Genomic DNA, 17,678 nt, shown 5'->3' with positions numbered 1-17,678 from the left:
ATGAAAGCAGAAGAGACCAGCCCCTGACCCCTGGCCTGCTTTAAGATCCTGTCACTGCGTCACTGGGCACAGCAGCCCTTTTTCTGTTCTCCCCCAAGGCCACCCAAACCCTGTAGGCTCCAGCAGCCTGTCCCCCTGGGAGCAGAAACCGTACTCCTCACCCGCCCCTTTCAGCTCCGCAGCCAGGAGACTGACTGGCTTGTCTTGGGGAAGTCACAGGTTTCATTCTGTCGCTTGGAAGTTGTTCCAGCCAGGAAGGGAACCCAAGTTGACTTGAAGCCAGACCCTTAATTGGATTGGGTTCCTGGGGAGGCCATTAGCTCTCTCTGCAGCTCTGGAGAGAGGAAGCACTTCCTTCCCCACCCCTCCGCACCCCTACACATCACAGCTGAATCCTGGATGGCCTTCCACCCAAATAAGGTCAGTTTTATGTATCAGTGATCACGGCTCTCCCTCCCATTAGGAGGGCCTTCTACAGACACACCAGCAAATACAGTAAGTCCTGTATAGTCTAATTTTGTTTTGTTTTGTTTTTGTTTTTTGGAGGAGGGGTGGTTGTTTTTCGAGACAGGATTTCTCTGTGGTACAGCTCCAATTGTCCTGGAACTTGCTTTGTAGTCCAGGCTGACCCGGAACTCACCAAGATCCGCCTGCCTCAGCCTCCCTTGTGCTGGGATTAAAGGCATGCGCCACCACGCCTGGCTAGCCACTGATTTTTATTGAGGGGCTACTACATGTCAAGTATCAGACAGCATTTTGGCTCTTGAAAAGACTTCAATAGACAAATACCCTAATCAAAATGTCCAAGTCCAGACCCAGCAATGAGAGCTATGAAGGGGATCCCCAGCCACGCGGCTCAGCAAGCAAGGTGCTTTCGGATGACTTGAGTTTCAGTTCCTGATATCCACATGGTAGGAGGAGAGAGCCACAGGTATCGTGGTGTTCCTGTGTGTGAGAACATCAAATGACTGGACTATAAAGAATAAAGGAGAGGGTTTAGAAACACTTGTTAACTGAATGAGACAGCCAGGGCACACCTTTAATCCCAGCACTCGGGAAGCAGAGGCAGGCGGATCTCTGTGAGTTCAAGGCCAGCTTGGTCTATAGAGTCTCAAAAAAAAATCTTGTATTTTTAAAAATTATATGTGAATGGGTGTTTTGTTTGTACGTATGTCTGTGCACCATGTGCAAGCAGTACCCACAGAGACCAGAAGAGGGCGTCAGATCCCCTAGGACTGCAGTTATGTATGATTGCGAGCCTCCATGTGTTGTTGGAAACCGAACCCAGGTCCTCTGGGAGAGCAGCCAGTGATCTTAACCACTGAGCCTTCACGTCAGCCCTCAGACGGCTACTTTTGAAAATCACTGCTGTTCATTCATCGTGTGGGTTCCAGGATTGAGCTCGTATTGTCAGGTTCATCAGAAAGCACTTGACCTGAGCTATCTCACTAGCTAGAGAAACGATTAGTCTAGAGGACTCTGCCTGGAGGAATGGATTAATCCATCCAGGATTAGTAGATTAATGAGTCACCTTGATGGTAAGTCTAGTATAAAAGCCAGTTTGAGCTGGGTGTGGTGGTGCAAGCCTGTAATCTTAACACTTAAGAAACTGGAGAGTCATGATTATAAGGAGTTCAAGGCTAGCCTTGGCTATATAATGACTTCAAGGCCAGCCTAAGCTACGTAGGAAGATCCTATCTGAAAACAAAAGTTGTTTTTTGATGTCTACACACATGCTGTGGTCTGGGCATGGACACACACACATACACACACACACACACACACACACACACACACACACCATATACACTGTAATAAAAGCTTTAAAAAATCTATTGAAGGCTTCTGAAAATGGATGGTAGTAACAGGATTGGCTATCCAGATGAGGACATCCTGTGCCACCTACTGCTCATTGGTTGGTCCCTATCTCTACCTCAAGCTCATACTGGCTGCAGCTTCCTACTCAAGGTTCACATCATCATCATCATCATCACCACCATCATCATCATTAGAGCCCTTACTGTTACTAGAGGATTGTGGAGCACTCAATATGTGCATTTTGCATGCATTGCAATGTGCCATCTGCTGTGACCACTGTCTGTCCTCTAGGCACAAGGCCTTCGCCTTGGATTATCAGCAGCTGGGACTACTCAAAGGAAACTTGAGAAGCCTGAGCCAGTTAAAGTCTCCAGATGGGAGTGGTTCAGAAGCCCAGCCCCTCCCTGAAGATATATAGACAGTTAGCTGTTGCTAGGGGAGTCACAGGACCACACACACACACACACACACACACACACACACACACACACACACACACAAACAAACACACACACACACAAACACACACACACACACACACACACACACACACACACACACACACACACACACAGAGGGAGGTGGGGGAGTTAAGCCTTGCTAGGGGAGAGGCTCCTGAAGTCCAGACCCCAGGATTTATAGCCCGTTACTGTGACTGATGGAAGGCACTCTGGGAGAGCCATCCGTTCCTAGGAACCTATGTGCACATAAACAGTTAAAGGTTGCTGGGGCAAGAGGTTCACAAGACCCTGCCCCTCCTGAGGATATCTGGACGGGCAGCTGTGAGGAGGGGAGACTAAGAAACCTTTTCTTCAGTGTGTAGACGCTCACAAGCCGCCACACACCTGTAGGTAACCCTAATTGAATTCACTGCTCTGCCAAGCCAGACTTGGGTGTGAATTGTTTCTTTGGTCTGTGGTTGGTGAGTAGACATTCGTTCATCGGCCTAGGAAACCTTTGCACAAGACTGTCTGGTTCCATTTCTCTATCCAGGTTGAGTGTCATAGTGCTCCCGTCACAGGGGGAGATGGAGACTTAATGGGCTTACGTTACTTAGCAGAGTAAAACAGCTGGTGAATGGAAGGGGCGGTATCCAAACTCAGCTCTGACTTCAGATGGCACATTTCACAGCCCGCTGCCCCCCAATCACCATCCACTATCACATGGACAGCAACGGGGTAGCCAGGAGTCTCCCAGATGCCTGCCTGCCTTTCCAACAATTCTTTCAACTCAGAATATAAACCTGACCTTCAACATAGAGAAATGGTCCTCACCGCAGAGCTGGTGGCCCTGGCTCAGATGAAGTGACCATTTCCCATTCTGAAAGGTGCAAGGACAGCCAGCGTTGCCCTGGGAGAGTCGCAGAAGCAGTCAACTCCGCAGCTGCTTCTAAGCAACACCAGAGCTGAGCAGGCCAGCCCTACCTCCTCAGAAAGTTTGGTTTGCCTGAGGACTTTTCTTCCTCTCTTTGGTGGCTCAGGGCTCTTTGGTGATTCACGGTTCATTTATCGGCTTATTTATTTGGTCTTTTGAAGCCTGAACAATCAGTTCCTCACATCACAGCTTGCAAACAGAAGGGGCATGAAGCCATTTGAAATTCAACGGCAAATGCATCCTCTCCCAGATAACAAGACTCACTTCCCAAAGAATAAAGGCGATCTCCAGTTCCGAGGGGCGCTGGGATCCCAGCAGCCTGCAGAGTCCTTGCAATGCAGGAACCAGAAGCAGCTGTGCAGGTCTGATGTCTTCCCAGCTGCACCCCATGCCCCCCAACAGCCGCAGCCTCCCTCCCTTGCTGGCGGCTTGTGTGACACTTGGGAGCTGGGTTGGGCTGGTTGGTTGGCTTCCTGTGTGAGGCGTCTGCACTCCTGGAGCCAAGCTTCCGATTGCATGTCCGTATTTGGAGCCGGCTGCCTGTCTTCCTGCAGAACACCGTGTACTGCTGCCTCTGCTGGTCTCATCCTACAACGCACCAGGAACAGCTTGTGGCAGAAGGACAAGCCCCTTGTCTCAGCTCATCCCTCCCACACACGTCAGGGTCCTGACAAGTGAGCCCCCTGCATGTATCTGCTGTGGCCATCTGTTTCTGGCCTCTGTGTTTGGAGGTGTGGTTCTGGAAGGATTCCTGTCTTCTGGTGAGCCAGTCCATGCCCTTGGGCTGCTGGGTCCACTCCTGGGACTGAAGGAGTGTGTCTGAGCACCATGACCCTGAGTTTTGCTAACAGGGATGGCTTTTCACAGCCTAAGGCTAGAAGACCAGGCTGAGAGAAGCGCATCCCAGGACCTGCAGGGGTGAGGATAACCAAGGGTAAGAGAAACACAGCAGTTCCTGCTGATCAGAAATGACCCAGCAAGACCCAGTAGACAGGGGATAGTTATGTGACCGCTAAGTGTCCCTGCAGACTGCCCCGTCCCTATTTGCAAGAGGGAAAAATGTACCTTTGGAGTGGAAAAACCTGATGGACCTAAGGTGCAGGTGACCAAATCTAACATCAGCCTCTCTAAGCCACAGACACCCGGCGCTTCTGGAAATGACTGAGGCACACATGTCACTCCTGTAACATTCCAGCCCAGAAGGAGGTCAGAGCCTAGAGTGAGCCAGAGGAGAACGGGACACACACCCCTGAAGGAATGGTCTGTAAAATAACTCATCTGTTTCTTCTAAAGTTCCAGGGTTACTAAAGGAAAGTTGCCCAGCAGGGTGGTATACAGCTATGATCCCAGCACTCAGAAAGGCCATGAGTTCAAGGCCAGCCTGGGCTATATGTTCAGTCTGTCTCAAACACAAACCAACAAATAAATGAGAAGTCTAACAAAACAAGCGGAGGAAAGAGAGCCGAAGCAGAGTAAGGGGCCGGTGTGGCGGCTCACACCTCCGATCCCAGTACTTGGGAGGCCGAGGCAGGGGGATGGCCAGGCGCTCAAGGCTGCCTCAGACTGTACAGTGAGTGCTTATTGAGCTCTGGGAGCAGAGGCGATGGGAGCAAAGGCCAGTGTGGTGGTGTACAGTTATTTATACTCACAGTAGTTGGGGCAGAACACGGGCATCGGTGAGTTCAATGCCTGGGTTACAAAGTGAGATGTGTGTGGATGGCCACAGGCCAGCGATGAGTAAGATTCGAAGGATTTATGGGAAAGACAGAAGAGAAGGACGGAGAGAGTTCTTCAACTGCAGTGTAAGAAGCCCTGGGAAGGGATCCCATCTCCAGGCTGAGGGGTGAAGTCTTTCAGCAGCTGGGCGTTGGTGCTTCAATCTTATCTCACAGGCCATTTGTCTGGGTCTCTATCAGAGGGGACAGGCTGGCTGTGTTGTTAAGCAGTAAAATTTAAAGCAGGACTTGTCCTTCTGGGCCATTTAGGGCCAAGCACCGTGGGTCACTGGGAGTTAGGCTCTGCATGTTTATATAAGATGTGTCAAGTCACTGAGGCAGGATCTGAATGTTAAAATTTGGGGATTTTTATCTTATTTTAGTTTTGAACATTTTGTCTCTATAATCCTAGTTCTAAAAATAAAAGTACTCACTTAATGGTAAATTTCCCAAGTCTAATATCTGACTCCCAAAAGTTGACCTCTGACCTCTGACTTTGTGTGTGTGTGTGTGTGTGTGTGTGTGTGTGTGTGTGTGTAATATCAAGGAGACATTCATATTACAGTCTGGGGATGTAGCCCAGTTGGTAGAGTGTTTGCTTAGCATGCATGACATCCCGGGTTCCATTCCCAGTATCACATAAACCAGGCCCGGTGGCATAACTATACCCCCAGCAGTTGAGAGGGGGAAGCAGGAGCTTCAGGTACGTGGCAAGTTCAAGGCCTGGAGATGGAGGCAGGAGGAACAGGAAATTCAAGGTCTTCCATGCTCTGCCTGGGACATGACGTCTGTCTCAGAACAAACAACAAACAAACAAAAACAAGGCTGGGGAAGATCATGGAAGAGAGGCAAGAGGAAGGGGTGGGGCGTAATGAAGGGGTGGGGTGTAATGAAGGGGCGGGGTGTAATGGAACCCCGTCCTCTGGCCATGACACAGCTGTCACACTCTTGAACTCACAAGCGGGTATGATTCCTTGGACCATATTGGGAGCATCATGGATGAGGGAGAGACTCATGAGGCCCCAGCCCTTCCTGAGGGTCTCTAGGCAATTCACAGTTGCTGGGGGAGAGAGAGACAGTTTCTTCATGGGTGCAGGTACTGGAAATATGCCCATGCTCCTAAAAATGACCTCTCACCCTGCACCTGTACACAACCCTAATGAAGTTCATAAAGAAAGACAGAAAAAGGGCTGGAGAGATGGCTCAGTGGTTAAGAACACTGGCTACTCTTGCAGAGGTCCCAGGTTCAACTCACAGCTCCCACATTGGGGTTCACAACTGTAACTCCAGTCCCAAAGAATCCAACACCATTCAAACACCAACACCAATTCAAACACCATTCTCTGGTTTCTGTGGTGTGAGTTGGTGTGAGTATTGCATGCATGTGGTACACAGACATACAAGCATATATATATATATATAAAATGTGTATATATATTATATATGTAATGTATATATTATATATATATATATATTTTTTTTTTTTTTTTTTGGTTTTTCGAGACAGGGTTTCTCAGTGTTGTTTTGGTGGCTGTCCTGGATCTCGCTCTGTAGATCAGGCTGGCCTCGAACTCACAGAGATCTGCCTGGCTCTGCCTCCCGAGTGCTGGGATCAAAGGCATGAGCCCCCCCCTCCCCCGCCTGGCAAATATTTTTTTTAATTAAGGAAAAAAAAACACCAAACCCTGATAGTAGAGGGGGAAATAGTTGAGAAGAGGAGGGGGATTCAGGGGGGGTGGGAAAAGAGTGAGTTATGGGGGTGATTGTGATCAAAAGACATTATATACACATATGGAAATGCCATAATGAAATGCACCACCGTGTATTAACATGTCTCAATAAAAACTTTTTAAATATTTTATTTATTTTTGTTTTATTGTTTTGTTTTGTTTTTTCCACACAGGGTTTCTCTGTGTAGCCCTGGCTGTCCTGGAACTCACGCTGTAGACCAGGCTGACCTGGAACTCACAGAGATTCGCCTTCCTCTGCCTCCTGAGTGCTGGGACTAAAGGCGTGCGCCACCACCACCCCAGCATATGTTTTGTATGTGTCTGTGCACCACCTGTGTGCCTGGTGCCCTCAAAGTTCAGAAGAAGGCTAGAGGGTGTCAGAGCCCCTGGAATTGGAGATACAGATGGTTGTGAGCCACCACATGGGTGTTAGGAATCGAACCCAGGTCCTTTGACAGAACAACCAGAGATCTTAACCATGGAGCCATCTGTCCAGTCCCTTAAAATATTTAAAGACATGGTTCTTGCCTTTAACTACATGTATTTGGGGTGTGTGTGTGTGTGTGTGTGTGTGTGTGTGTGTGTGTGTGTGTGTGTAAGGCACAGGTATAGTGGTGAGAAGACAACTTTAGCGAGTCCATTTTCACCATCTACCATGTGAGTTCTAGATCTAACTCAGGTCACCAGGCTTGGCCGCAAGCCCCTTTACCCCCTGAGCCATCTTACAGACCCTGCAGTATATTTTCAAATAGTTAAAATAAAAGTGTGTGATTGTTGTTTTGAGACAGGATCTCCCTGTTTCCCGGGCTGGCCTTGAACTTGCTAGGTAGGCTAGGCTGGTCTCAAGTGTATGATAATCTTCCTGCCTCATCCTCCCAAATGCTAACATATAGGTGTGAACCACCACATCCAGCTATATACTTATTTATATAGCTACACATCATATCTTTATGTCTTTTGTATATAGAGAAGATGTGACCAAAAAAGAAAGAAAAGAAAAGAAAAAGATCAAAGGTGCCTTCAGCCAGGGGTATTTTAGAGTTCATTGTATGAATCTTGCAACTTTTCTTTTGGGTTGAAATCACTTCAGTGATTGGAAACATTACAGAATTCAGGCAGAGAGAAGCGCTGGACCCCCAGCTGCGGCCCAACAGCTCCTTCCTGGCGGCATGGCATGTCTTCCCTCTTCATCTTTAAGGGTCTTGCCAGGGCATGCTGGTGCACATCTTTAGTCCCACCACTTGGGGGGCAGAAGCAAGTGCATCTCTGAGTTCCAGGTCAGCCTGGTCTACAGAGTGAGTTCCAGGCTAGGCAGGGCCTGTCTCAAAACAAAACAAAGACCGTCTACGCACCCATGCTTAGGTTGGTGTAGGTATAGTCACAGAGGACTGGCTTGTTTGAATGTCGTGGGCACGCACGTACGGGTGCGTGTGTGTGTGTGTGTGTGTGTGTGTGTGTGTGTGTGTGTGTGTGTAGATGGACGTGGAGGTCAGCAGTCAGTATCAGGCGTCTTCCTCAGTCAGCATCGATATTTTTATTTCACGTATTGTTATTACATTTATTTATTTACTCTTGTTTGTGTCCAGGCACATGCCCGACACGGCACCCAGGAGGAGGTCAGAAGAGAACTTACAGAGCCTGTTCTTCCTTCCACCGCTCAGGTCGCCAGGCTCAGCAGCAAGTGTCTACCCACTGAGCCATTCCACCAAGCTTCCGCCTTACTTTTTGAGCCAGGCTGCTGGCTTTTTATGTGAGTGCTGGGGACTTGCACTCAGGTCCTCATCACTTTGCCCACTGAGACACCTCCCCGGCCCCCAGAAGACTATCAATAATGAGGTTTTTTTTCTCTTGACGCAAAGTCCATGGGAAAGCAAAGTTGTTGTGGAGAATATGGGGGAGGGGGGTAGTAAAGCAGACCCTGAAGCCAAAAGGCCATGGGTCCCAGCTGACATCCTCAGGCTGAGCTCTGACGGCCCCCTCCCGCTGGCATGGCAGCTGAAGAAACGAGAATTCTGACTTCAGAAGAGCGTCCCTGAGAACTCAAGTCCTGGGAGCCACACCTCCTGGCTCGTCGATCCCCCTCTGCTTCCCTTCCCTACCTCCTCTCAGCTCTCAGGCCGGAGGACAGGGCTGCGCTCCAACAAATGCTCCTTCCTGCCCTCCGGAGACGAACTGGGGCTTTCCTTCTTTGTCTGCCAGATGTGGGTGTCTCTCCTGAGGCTGCTGCCAGCAGCAGTGCCTCCTGGCATGAACGACTAGGCACTGTCTCCTTCCTGCTGCCAGGGTGGAGACCTGAGTCAGACCATCCGGATTCCAAGCTCATCGTCACCCATTTCAGCTGTGTGGCTCTGGGGAAATCGCCTAACCTTTCTGTGCCTCACTTTCTATGAGGAGTAACAGCTTTCCCAAGTAGATAAAGCTGCCACACCACTTAGTGCTCAGTAATGCTCCCTGCTGGACCACCCTCTCCAGCATGGAGGTGATCCCCAGGATTGAACCCAGGACCTCATGCATGTTGAGCAAGTGCTCTCCCATTGGGCTACCCCCCAGAAAACTACCACCGGAACTTCTGTCTGTTGTTTCTGGGTTTTGAGACCGGATCTCTTGCGGACATCCCAGGCTGGCTACACAACTCGCTGTGGAGCTGAAGATGGCATTCAACTTCTGATCCTCCTGCCTCCACATCCCACGTGACGTCGGACGCACCACCCCTCTTAAGAGGTGCTGGGGATCGAGTCCAGGGCCTTGTGTAGGCTAGGCCAGCACACTACTGGCTGAGCTACACCCCCAGCTTCAGGTCTGGCTCTGAGGCTGGTGTCGACGTCTACAGTGCCTTGGCTTTTGAAGCCCACAGATCTTTGCTCATACTGGCCCCTCTGACCCTCTTCCCACACTCCTCCTGCGTTCTAAGTCTTTCTCAGATCTCAGGCTTCAGAGGCGAGGCCTCCAGGGATCTTTGGCAAACACACCTCCACCCTCAGTCCAAATAAACCACTTCCTCCGGGGATCCACTGCACTGAGTGCCTGGCCGCTCCTTGCTGCTTAGGTTGTTTGTGTAACTCGGGGTCCTCCCGCCCCAGCCCCAGCCCACAGGGGTCACTAGCTCTTCAAGTTCCATCCACAGCCCGCCCGGGGCTTCCCAACAAACTCCTCCTCCTCCCTCCAGTCCCCCACTGCCGGGAAAGGCACACCCCCTCCCAACTTTGAGCTGCAGAGACACTTCGGGTGCTGTCATTGGGCCAGGGTGGACCACATGACTCAGCTCACCCAATCAAAGGAGAAAGAAAGGTCAAAAGGGCTGGTGTTGAGGCTGCTCTCCTTTTTAACTTCTGTTCTGTTACTTTTTGGTTTGGTTTGGTTGTGGTCTTTACTTTGACTCTATAGTCTGTCCAGAAACTTGCTATACTGTCCTTGGGCTCTCAGTGATGCTCCTGCCTCAGCTTCCCAAGTGCTGGGATTGCAGGTTTGAGCTACCATGCCCGGCTTGGTTTCTCTCTCTCTCTCTCTTTTTTTTTTTTTTTTTTTTTTTTGGCCGGGACTAGGGCACTTGATTTCTAAGACGTTGCTGGCAGCGGTCAGGACACCACAAGTGTACCTACTCATGGATCAAAGCAACCTGGAGAGAGGCAGTGGGGGACAGAAAGTTCCTCAGGCCTCACTGAACCACGGTATGCATCAGTCCCCCGGCCTGGCATCTCCTGAGACTGTTCTAGAGGGAGGACAGGCTCCCCGCTGTCAGCCCCAGCAGTTTAGACTTGTAGACGTCTTGACTCAAAGCTAACCGTGGTTGGTGGATCTGATGCCGAGAAGAATCCCAGGACTAGCCAATATGAAACACAGCTGAGGTTTAATGAGATGTTTTAAGCATGTGGGTTAAGAGAAAGAGAGCCTCTGAAAAGGAAGCGGGACACAGGAGAATAGGAGTGTGGGCCTTTCCAAGGATAAGACATAGCAAGTGTCCTAGGCTCCTCATGGGGGCATCCATGGTGTTTTTGCGGTGGATTTGGAGGGGTGTGAAGTTACTACCTTCAAAGAGTTGCTAAGAACCCCAAGTGAGGTCACTGGGTGGTTCCTGAGGCCGCATCCGACAGGATCAAGATGGATGAGGTAGAAACCAAGCCACAAGGATACAGGAAGGTTTCTGTCTTTAACTGTAAACAGTTTATAGTTTTGAGAGGCTCAGGAAATAGCCGAGGAAAGGAGAAATGCCCTGCCCAAGGTCATGTGTGTTCAGACTCTAAACCTGGGCCATTGTCGTTTGAACATAAAGGACTAGTACTCTGGTTAACTGTATCAGAACCTCTGGAGTCAAAGTTATAGAGAGCAATGGTGAGCTCTCTGATATGAGTGCCGGGAACTGAACTCAGGTCCTCCGCAAGAGCTTAAGTACTCTTAACCCCTGAGCCATCTCTCCAGCCCTTCTTTTTAATTTGTTTGTTTTGTGGGTATGGGTGCATTCATGCTATGACTCACATGTGGAGGTTTGTAGCAGGAATCTTAAAAAGGTCTTATTAATAAGATCAAACCTGAGGCCAGTTATTGGGGTGAATGCTGGAAGATCAGAGAATCAGAACAAGCCACAGTTACCTCACCTCGCCAGTTCCTCAGCTGATCTTGTTTCTCAGACTGGAAACCTCTCAGTCCTCATCCAAATGAATCTCAGCTGAACTGCTGCTCAAAAGCCTGAAAGCTTAACCAGCCAAATGCTGCTAGTTTCTGGCCCTCACATCTTATATACCTTTCTGCTTTCAGCCATCACTCCCTGGGATTAAAGGCTCACTTTCTGGAATTAAAGGCGTGAGTCACCATGCTTGGCTGTATCCTTGAACAGATGGATTTCTGCCTCTGGAATGCTAGGATTAAAGGCATGTGCTACCACTGCCTGTCCTGAGTATCTAGTGGCTTTTCTGTTCCCTGACCCCAGATAAGTTTATTAGGGTGTACAATATTTTGGGGAACACAATACCACCACAGAGGTTGGAGGACAGCTTGTGGGAGTTGCTTTTCTCCCCTGACATGTGGGTCCCTGGAGTGGGTATTTGCTCCGCCCACGATAAGTAGATACCCCAACATTGCAGAGAAACATTGGATGACTGTCCAGGCAGCCAACTGTCTCTGTCTTTCCTTGCACTTTTTTTGGAAGTTGCTTGCTTGCACTTCCTGTTTACTCAGGTAATATTTCTTGGCATTCTGACCTACAAAGGGGACCCGCCCTGTGTCCCGGTGTAAATCCTCCTTTAAGGAGAACCCCTCCCTTCGTCTTCCTCTTCCCCTCCTCCCTTTCTCTCCAGGAGGTGCGCACCCCTCTGCTTTCCCTCTTCCTCTCCATCTCTTTCTTCTTCTCTCCCTCTCTTCCTCTCTTTCTCCGTCTATCTCTCTATAACAATAAACTCTCCATGTGGATGCCGTGTCTGCATGATATGAGTGACATTCCATCATGCCATGCAGCCCACCGCCGCCACATCAGCATGGCGTGTCTCCCTCACCCACCAGGGCACCTTGGCCCAACCGCCAAGGCCTCCCGAGTAACCGTATCATTACAATATTATTTTCCTTCTCTGGTCTTTGATGGGGTTGAAGACTAGATAGTTACAGTTACAATCATCTTAGCTAAGAGCATATTAGATACTAGATTTAGATTCTTCAGGATAGGACAGCTATTGGAGTAATCTCTGTAATTTGCCAGTTACCTATGGTCTGGACATTCAGTATGTTGTTCTTGTTGGCTGTAGTTCCACTTTTGTTTATGTTACTACCCCTTCTTTCTCCTGGACAATACTTGATAATCATTCCTATTGTATATAGTTTGTATTAGGTTTAGAACTTTCTTATTTAGACAAAAAGGGGAAGTGTAGTGGGTATTTGCTTCACCCGTGACCTTGGACTAGCTAGCTCGATAGAGGTAGTGCTTCTTGCCTGCCTACGTGACCTCTTAAAAGGGAAGAGGGAAGGGGTCTCGGTCTCTCTTGGACATGTAAGGCTTCCTGGCGCAGGGTTCAGTGACCTGGTCTGGAGCTTTCTCCATCTTTTCCTGGGAGACGAAGAGGCAACAGCGTCGCTTCCTTTTGTAGCAGTGAGTCTGTTTTCCCCATAGAACCCTTTAATGAATCGATATATATAGACCTTCGTGGCTCTCGTTACAGGTCCCAGGATCAAACTCGGTATCAGTCAGTGAGTTTGGCAGCAAGCACCTTTCCCTTGTAAGCCATGTCACCAGCCCTTCCTCAGTCTTGCTGTTGGTGACCTAACACTTGAGCTGGGTGTTCATATCTTTACCTGCTGTGGTGGTGTGAATGAAAATGGCCCCACGGGCCCATAGGGAGTGGCACAATTAGGTGGTGTGGCTTTGTTGGAGGAAGGGTGTCAATAGGGGTGCACTTCGAAGTTTCAACTGCTTGAGCCAGCCCCAGTGTCTGTCTCTCTTCCTGCTGCCTGCCGATCTAGATGTAGAACTCTCAGTTACCTCTCCAGCACCGTGTCTGCCTGCATGCCTCTATGCTTCCCACCATGACAATGATGGACTGTAAGCCAGCTCCAGTGAAATGTTTTCCTTTATAAGAGTTGCCATGGTCATAGTCCCTCGTCAAGCAAAAGAAACTCTAACTAAAACACCTGCATGTGTATGGCTGTTTTGGCCTTATGTGTATCTGTGTACACTGTGTGTGCCTGTGGCCTTCGGAGACCAGAAGAAATTGGATCCCCTGGCCCTGGAGTTACAGATGGTTGTCAGCTACTATGCGAGTTCTGAGAATTGAACCTGGGACCTCTGGAAGAACAGCAAGTGCTCTTAACTGCTGAGCAATCTCTCTAGCCCTCCCCCCTGAATTTGTGAAGTACTTGCTGCATGCCAGGGCCTGTCCTGAGGCTTCGTGGGCACCCATTTCCCATGACTGCCTGTTCTGAGAGATGTGACTTGTGACATCCTTTCTATTGCGCTCTGGGAAGGAACTTGGATTTTCCTATCTCAGCTACTTACTGTGTGAACTAGATACTAAGTCTCCCTGTATGTTTTTTGAATCTGAAAACTGCACCTAGTTCTCTGGCCCTAGTAAAAATTAAAACAGAGGGGCTGGAGAGATGGCTCAGCATTTAAAAACACTGGCTGTTCTTACAGAGGTCCTGAGTTCAATTCCCAGCAACCACATGGTGGCTCACAACCATCTGTAATGAGAACTGGTGCCCTCTTCTGGCATGCAGGCAGAACACTGTATACAAAATAAATCTTAAAAAAATAATAATAACAAAAAGGAAACTTCTAAAAAAAAATTAAAACAGAATGCTGGAAAGATGGCTCAGAGTTTAGGAGTACTGGCTGTTCTTCCAGAGGCCTCAAATTCCCAGCATCCACATGACAGCTCATAACTGTCCATAACTCCAGTTCCTAGCATCTGGTGCTCTCTTCCCCATGGTCACCAGACATGCACACAGTGACATATACACATGCAGACAAAACACTCATATACATAAAATAAAATAAATAAATCTTTAAAAGAGAACACTCCAAACCAGGGTTGGTGTTGCATGTCTGTGAGGAGGCAGAAGCAGGAGGAGCTGAGGGTCAAGGCCATCCTCAGCTACATGAAGAATTCAAGGCAACTTAATCTATACAAGACCCTACCATAGAAAACGATTCAAAAACAAGCCGCATGCCTTTAGTCCCAGCACTTGTGAGGCAGAGGCAGGTGGGTCTCTGAGTTCTAGGCCAGCCTGGTCTACAGAGCAAGTTCAAGGGCAGTCAAGGCTACAGAGAAACCCTATCTCCAAAAAAGTAAAAATAAAATAAGATAATCAAGAAAAGGAAATAATACAAAAACAACTATCCTATTTTACAGATGAAGAGCCTGAGCCTGGAGTCTGTGACGTGACCTACGGTGACACAGGCTGAAGTGTGTCAGCCCCATGTTGTCCAGCTGTGAAGCCCGCTGAGGCAGCACACATGGCTGGAGGCTCTGTGCCAGCCTGCTTCGAGAGGCCTGGGAGGTGTGATAAGCAGTGGCTGCCGGTGGCCTCATCAGTCACCTGGGCCACTTGCCCTACTAATCTTTCTAGAAGCCTTTCCCTCACCTAGGAGCCTGTCTGTCCTTCCCACTCTCAAATGACCATTGCCATCAGTTGGTGTGAGACCTTCCCTCCAGGTCTCTATCCATCAGTGAGGAGACATGGACCTTCTCAGGCACGATGGCTAGCAACTGACGTGTTTGGCCTTACAGAAATCCTGTCCACCCTGGAGGCACACTGTGGCTCAGACATGGTCCTCTTCCCAATAGTCTACAAGCACCCTGAGGCTCCTAGCTGAAACAGTCCAGGACTGTGGCTTAGGGGCTCAGATAGACTCCAGGGAGCATCCAGTCACCCCTGCCCTTCCTGTGGGCCACCCAAAACCTGAAGGAGTCAACCTCTGAGCTAGGCCTTCCAGCCTGTTCCTGGCCGCCTCTCTGCTATACAGGATGTGAACTATGATGGCCACCAGATGTGCAAGGGACATAGATGTCAGTAGGCTATGCCATGGAAGCTCCCTGAATCCCACAGCTGCCCCCCAGCTTTCACCTGAGGACAGGGGATCCTGTTTCAGAGGATGGACAATGAATACCAGAGGGTGTCTGGGCACACAGTGTACCCCAACTCCTAAAGAGGGCACAGGACCACAGAAAATCAGGGGTGGCCTCTGGGGATGGGTGATCTGGGTTGGAAAAGTGTTCAGGCACGGTCCTCTTCTGTTTTCCTGGCAGAGTGACCCTGGCTGGCCTAGAACCTGCTATGTGGACCAAACTGGCCTTATACTCGCAATGCTCCTGTCTCTGTATCTCAGTCCTGGGATTCCAAGAGTTCGACACCATGCCCAGCGAACAGGCAAGATTTTTGTTGTTAAGCTCTCTGCCTCAAATGCCTCGTTTATAGAGAAGTGAGTCAGTTGCTCTCCAGAGTGCATGTGCTTACATCAGAAGGCACTGGATGGTGCGTGTCTGTTCTATAGACGTCTAAAGCAGGAGGATCAGGAGGTCCAGGTCACCCTTAAGTTGGAAGCCAGCCTGGGCTATAAGAGAATCTGTCACAAAAAAAAAAAAAAGGAGGAGGAGGAAGGAAGGTCAGAAAGGCAGGGCCAATTGCTGGGGACAAGCAGTAAACAAGACTGACACAGGAGCTGTCCCTAAAGCAAAGAGCAGAGTTAGCAAGTGTCACCTACGGAAACATACAGCTCGGGGAAACTGAGGCCCGAGGAAGGGTAAATAGCTAGTCAAGCCTTACAGCTGGGAACCAGCAAGTACCTCTGAGGATCATTTTCTCTGTGCTGAGCACACTCCATTTTGGGTATCTCTGTGTGTGTGTGTGTGTGTATATGTGTGTGTGTGTGTGCGCGCGCGTGCGTGCGTGCGTGCGTGCGTGCGTGCGTGCGCATGTGATTATCTCCAATTCCTGAGTGAGGAAGGTGCAGAGAAAGGTGAGGTGACTTTCTTGAAATCCCAGCCAAGACCACACCATGGCAACCAGGCTGGACAAACAGCAGAGTGAAATTGAAGCTTCGCTGTCATTGGCTGAGGACCATGCAATCCACGGCATCTCTGAGAGTTGGGTTGCTCTCTGTTTCCTGGAACCTGACCTTCCCCAACCCATGACCTTGACTTGTTTTTGAGAATACTCTGACCCTCCCTGGCCCTCCCTAATCACATGGTGGATGACCATGTGATTTTTTTAAAAGAATTTTTGTGTTTCCTTATTGCCTCATTGTCTCCCTTCTGTAAAACTACTCGTGATTTTACTCCTTAGAAGGGGCCCAAGAGATGGATTTGGGGCTGCTCTCTTTAACCCAATTTAGGAGGCAGTCCCTGGCCAGCTCTTGGCTGCACCCCAATAAAAACCAAGCTTGCTTCAAATTTGGCTCAAATTGTGGTAGTGGTCTTATTCTCGCCGTTGGGATTAACAGTGGCATGCATTTTTGTTCTTTGTTTGTTTGTATTGTTTTGTTTTTTGAGACACGTTTCTCATTGTAGCCCTTGGCACTCCTGGAACTCACTCTGTAGACCAGGCTGGCCTCAAACTCAGAGATCACCTGCCTCTGCCTCCGCCTGTGCTGGGATTAAAGATGTGCGCCACCACCACTTGGCATCTCAGCACTCAGAAGGCAGAGACAGGAGAATCCCTGTGTGCTTGAGGCCAGCCTGGTCTACGTGGCTCTAGCCCAACCAAGGCTACATAATGAGCTTGTCTCAAACAGACAAGAAATGCTTCTCCAGCGCTGTCTGTGTGTCTGTCTGAGCTCATATGAAGACCAGAGGACTACTTCAGCGTCATTCCTCCGTTACTGCCCACCTTGGTATTTGTTTGATTTGTTGGAGACACAGTTTCTCTGTAGTTCGTGTTGTCCTGGAACTCACTCTGTAGACCAGGCTGGCTTTGAACTTAGAGATCCACCTGCCTCCCTCTCCATCCCCCACTGCTGGGATTAAAAGCATGAGCCACTAGCCCCACCCTCTACCCCCACCCAGGCCCGACTTGTATTTTGAAATAAGGCCTCTGATTGGTCTGGAGCTAGCCAAATGGGCTGGACTGGCAAGCACCAGGATGCCTCCAGTGTCTATCTCTCCCAGCCCTGGGATCACAAATGTGTGCTACCACATCTGTTCTGGAGGTGGGACTCAGGTCCCGTGCTTGCAAGGAAAACATTTTACCAGCTGGGCCATTTCCTCAGACGCTCTCTGGAGCTTTATGCCCAAGCTGGTGGATGACACAGCATTGGACTGATTCAGGTTATGTGACTGCCAGAAACTATTACCAAATGGAGGGTCTGGGAACGGGGAGGAACCCTGATTGGTCAGGCGGTATCGTGTGTCTGTCTTTACTATGAGGGTGCGTTTCTTCCCACCTGGCCAATTGTAAAGAGTTTGGAGCTCAGGTGGGAAAGCTGGTGGGGGGGCGGGGGAGGGGAGTGTGTCTGGACTCTGAGGTGAGGTCAGTGGGGAGCCAGTGAGAGCTTCGTTCTACATGCTGAGCAGCTTGGAGAGGCAGAGGTAGTTGCAGGGAGCCTCCGGTTCCTGCTCAGGAC

At 49.5% G+C, this 17,678-nt stretch overlaps 1 long non-coding RNA gene across 2 annotated transcripts; it reads left to right on the top strand.

The window, feature by feature from the left end:
• Nucleotides 1–306: 306 nt before the first annotated feature.
• LOC128097547 (uncharacterized) lies at nt 307–16,497 on the top strand. 2 transcript variants are annotated; one of them, XR_008213898.1, is made up of 3 exons: nt 307–420; nt 8,224–9,434; nt 14,470–16,497. It is a non-coding gene; the product is annotated as an uncharacterized LOC128097547 (long non-coding RNA). The 2 variants fall into 2 exon arrangements; XR_008213897.1 differs by lacking the exon at nt 14,470–16,497 and having other exon boundaries at nt 8,224–9,653.
• Nucleotides 16,498–17,678: the final 1,181 nt, after the last annotated feature.

The sequence above is a fragment of the Peromyscus californicus genome, unplaced genomic scaffold (assembly GCF_007827085.1).
Source record: "Peromyscus californicus insignis strain IS unplaced genomic scaffold, ASM782708v3 Scaffold_5__1_contigs__length_169319896, whole genome shotgun sequence".
NCBI lineage: Eukaryota > Metazoa > Chordata > Mammalia > Rodentia > Cricetidae > Peromyscus > Peromyscus californicus.
The sequence above is the reverse complement of the archived record's forward strand: the minus strand, read 5'-3'. Positions and strand labels throughout refer to the sequence as shown.